This window comes from Otolemur garnettii, unplaced genomic scaffold, assembly GCF_000181295.1.
Source record: "Otolemur garnettii isolate 467f Iridium unplaced genomic scaffold, OtoGar3 scaffold00001, whole genome shotgun sequence".
Lineage (NCBI taxonomy): Eukaryota > Metazoa > Chordata > Mammalia > Primates > Galagidae > Otolemur > Otolemur garnettii.
The window spans coordinates 34,313,538-34,318,027 of NW_003852396.1; positions in this window are offsets into that span (position 1 = coordinate 34,313,538).

Sequence of the window (4,490 nt, forward strand, 5' to 3'; positions counted from 1 at the left end):
ATGATGAACAGCACTGTAGAACACTGAAGAATGAGTAGACTTGTTGATAAATGGGGCAGGGTCAAATGAATAGCCAGTGTGTATCAACTGGATACTGAGCAACAAATAATCTGGTATTACTGCCCCTTCAATGTGATATTTAATATCCTCCCATCAAGGGATGACCCTTGACAGTGCAAGCAAGGTAGACACGCTCTTAGCACTCAGTTCCCTCAAACAATGAATAAAAAACTATACTTTAATAAAAAATAACTGATAGAGAGCAGTGGAATGCATCAGAGAAGTAAAAGAAATCCTAGTGAGCACAGAAACTTGGGACGGCTTCATGGAAAATGGAAGAAAATGCCAGTCCTCTACCAGTCCACCCCACCCCCTCATCAGGATCATCTGGGAACCAGGTGGGAACTTCTCCCTGTGATGGAGAAGTAAGCAAAAAGATCCCAGCAAGCCCAGTTAACACTTTGGACACATACAGCATTACCTTTTCTGTGCTCACAATCCAAAACAGTCAGAAGACAAAACATACCAATTAGTTATCTTATGCATTTAATTGTCCATGAGCCTATTTCTAATGATAGTCAGGAAAACCAGGACCTGTAGCATCTCCTGGTGAGTATCATTTGGTCTATTCCATCATCATCCAGGAAGGGAGACTCTCAGGAAATAATGCTTGCTCTATGGGTGGAAGGGACAATAGTATATAAGTTTTCTCTGAAAAATGTGGAATTTTCTTTACCTTCCGTCAAAACATTTGAAACACTTGCAAGAGCCCTTCTCCAAACATTTTATCTGTTCACCATTAGTTGGAGACTGGGAAGGAGAATCTTCCTGGATTAGAAGGACATTGATGTCATTATTTGCAATTATGCAAGCTGCCAATAAAAAAGAGTAGCTATCAATGAGTCTAATTTGTCTATTTCAGGGTCTTCTTCATCTTTTGAAGCCCTGGTTGTAACAATGCCCAAAATGAATCAGGGTTTACACAATTATAGGTGTATTTTACAAAACAGAAGTGTTCCTAAAAACAAGTCTCTAAGAATTTATGCTTTGAAAACTTAATGATGAAAAGTGAGTGCTTTAATAACTCTTGAGGAAAATTAAATCAATATTATTCCTCAAACAGATTCCTCTTTTGTCAGGATATTTCTCTTCCCATCATTTCATGCCACATCTCATCCCTGAGCTAAGGAGTTATATCTAGAATGGTGTTTCTCTACAGATGCAGTAAGAAGACTCTGAGACTCAGCTCAGGGATTCTGGGACATCCCTAGACGTAGGGATGCTCTCACTCAGTGTTTTTCTCCACGTGACCAAGTAGCCTTGGGACTCAGAGGATTGAAAGGGAACTCAGTCACCATCTTTAAGATGGGCTCCTTCTGCAATCTGCTTCAAATAAGGGCTGAGAGAAGAAATATTAGAAAATTAAGAACTCCTGGAAAGGAGAGATGAGAAGCTACAGAGAAGAGAGTAAATGAAGACATAGGGGATCAGAAGCTTATGCTTTGCTGAGGAATTATCTCAAGCACTGTTTTTTCACAGAGTAACATAACAGAACATGTGGGATTAGAACAGACAGCCACAGGTAAGGACAGTGATATACCAATGATTAATTGCATAATTTCTCTCTCTCTCTCTCTCTCTCTTTCTCTCTGATATGTGCTCACACACACACACACACACACACACACAAACACACAGAGTCATATAGCATGCCGTTTAAAGCCAGAATGTCACAATTAGTCTCACAGCACCGTGGCCACACCTATTGTCAATAAGAGTGAAGATTATGCTGGCTATCAAATTGATGTTTTGAGAGAGAACCAGGCCCAGTGACTAAGCTTATTGTGTGGGTCATCTTAAACAGAAAGATGCTATTGCAAATCACAGTTATATGTGTATGTGTGTGTGTTGGAGGTGGGAGGAGGTGGGACATGTCAATATCCAAATAAAATTATACAGGTATTATCTATGTACAATTTTATTCTCTCTCTCCATCATTGTCCAAGTGAACTTAGATGTTGCCAATTCTAACTTGGTTCCATGTGTTTCTAATACTTTGTGGAGCCATGTCCAAGCCATTTTTACTGTAAGCACAAAACCCCTGCTCAACTTGTTCTTCTGGCCTCCTGGATGGCACAATTAAGAAGGAACTCAGATGAAGGTCATTATCCACTCTTCGCAACTGCTTTGGTCCTACCAGCCTTGGGAAAGCTGTAAGAATGAGGGGAGAAAATTGTTTGCTTTACAACTGTACAGTATTGTGTTATGCTTGTATCCATAAAAATCCATAGATTAAGTATAAATGTCTGCCCTGTGCCACTCCTTCACTCTGACCTCTTCAGAGCCATTTCTCTTTCATCTAATCATACATACACTATGACTTAATTATAAATAATGAAGTTGTTATAACAAAGTAATATATTTCTTCTAAAAGGAAAATTATTTTAGCTCTCAGAGGCTAAAAGAAAAATAAAATTCATGATGCATTAATAAAATAAATAACTACCATTTATTGAGGATCCTCTGTGTACTAGCACCTATATGTGCATTGATCTTATTTATCCTTAAATAAAATATATTAGCTAACATTTATCATCTTTATTGGAGAAAAATATGACCTACATAGTTAAAGAATTTGCTTAGGAGTTTCAACCTAGTAAATGGCTTAGCATGATTTCAAGCTATGTCTGAATGGTTTCAAAGTCCATAAACATCAATTATAATATTCTACTTGTCAGCAGAAAAAAAAATGACTAGCAAAGTTAAAAAAAAACACATATATACAAGTACAAACTTTGAGCATTCATAGGCACAATAAGGGAGAGATCATTATTATGTTTATGTTTTGAAATGAACTCCTGGGAAATGGTCTTTGTTGATGTGAATATCTAGAAAGGATCAATTTAATACCTTTCCCTCAAGAAATCATCTTGAGATTATTGGCAATACACTGTCTGCTACTATTTGTGGCCCACAGCTGTGGCCCACAACTGCAGCACAAAAAAGGCAAGAATTCAGTACAAAATTGTCAGGGTGTGGATGTCCTGATGGTTTAAACTATACTATCAGAGTCCCCTCTGCCTCCTACCTACATGGGAACTTTTCTCTCAGGCACCAAAGTGTCATGCTGAGAAACAGCTTCTCTCAAGACTGAGCTGACTGTGGATTGCAAATCTCATGACTCATCATCCTAGCTATTTTCTCAGACTCTTTTCAAGTAAAGTCACAAAAATCACCGGTCTCTGAGTTTTCAGCCTCACTTCTTCCCCACAACACTGGCAAACTCTGTGCTGTCCTTTCAATTTTCTCTCCAGCTTCTCCGAAAACATGAAATGTTCTTTTTCTTCTCATACAGAATAGGGGGTTAATAACCACTTTGCCTGTCTATTTCTACTGCACAATAACCACCTGGCAAAGTTACAGAACAACTGATCTATGCAACTACATGCAAAATAAAATGGAATTTTCTCTTTATTCCTCTCTCCAACACTCCCACACACACACTCTTACACACCTAACACAATCCTCCAAGCCCTGATTCAATTAAATGCTGAACAACTTGGAACCAACACTCATGTGGCAGTGTTGAGGATATTAAAATGATTGGTCCTTATTCTTTGCTTCTGGTTGCAGCTAGTCTCTTAGTAGAGATAAGGCCAAAACACACAAGAATATTATACATTCAGGTTATGTTAGATAGAGTGACACAGTGTCCTTATGGACACAAATAAATAAAATAAGGTAATTGTATTATTTTCAAGTGATCAGTGATGGTTCTCTAACACTTTGATTTCAGTGTGATTAAAATTTGTTAGACATCTGATCTGTTTATATCTGAAACTATGCACAATTATAGGACATATGAATATTTTTATGTTAATCATTGATGTGATAGATTGTAAGGAAGATAAATATAATTTGGCTGACAAGCAAAAAGTACTTTATTGGAAGAATATCAAAGAATTGCAGAATAAAGAAAATTTTGAAAAAATGGAATTGGGAACTAAGATGGTTCATGAAGATACAGTAGCAACAAAAATAGCAATCAACCATAGTAGAAATACACTAGTTAGGTTAGCTGAGTCAAGAAAAATTCTAAGAAAGGCCATATGATTAACCATCCTTATATGATGTCATTGTATAAGATCCATGGGACAAATCCCTATATTTATATCATAACAAAATACAGAAAATAGGCTGGGTGCAGTGGCTCATGGCTATAATCCAGCACTCTGGGAGGCCAAGGTAGGTCAATCACCTGAGCTCAGGAATTTGAAACTAGCATGAGCAAGAGTGAGACCTCATCTCTACACTTAAGCCCAAGAGTTTGAGGTTGCTATGAGCTATGATGATGCCACAGCACTCTACCCAGGGCTACAGAGTGAGAGACTCTGCCGAAAGAAAGAAAGAAAGAAAGAAAGAAAGAAAGAAAGAAAGAAAGGAAGGAAGGAAGGAAGGAAGGAAGGAAGGAAGGAAGGAAGGAAGGAAGG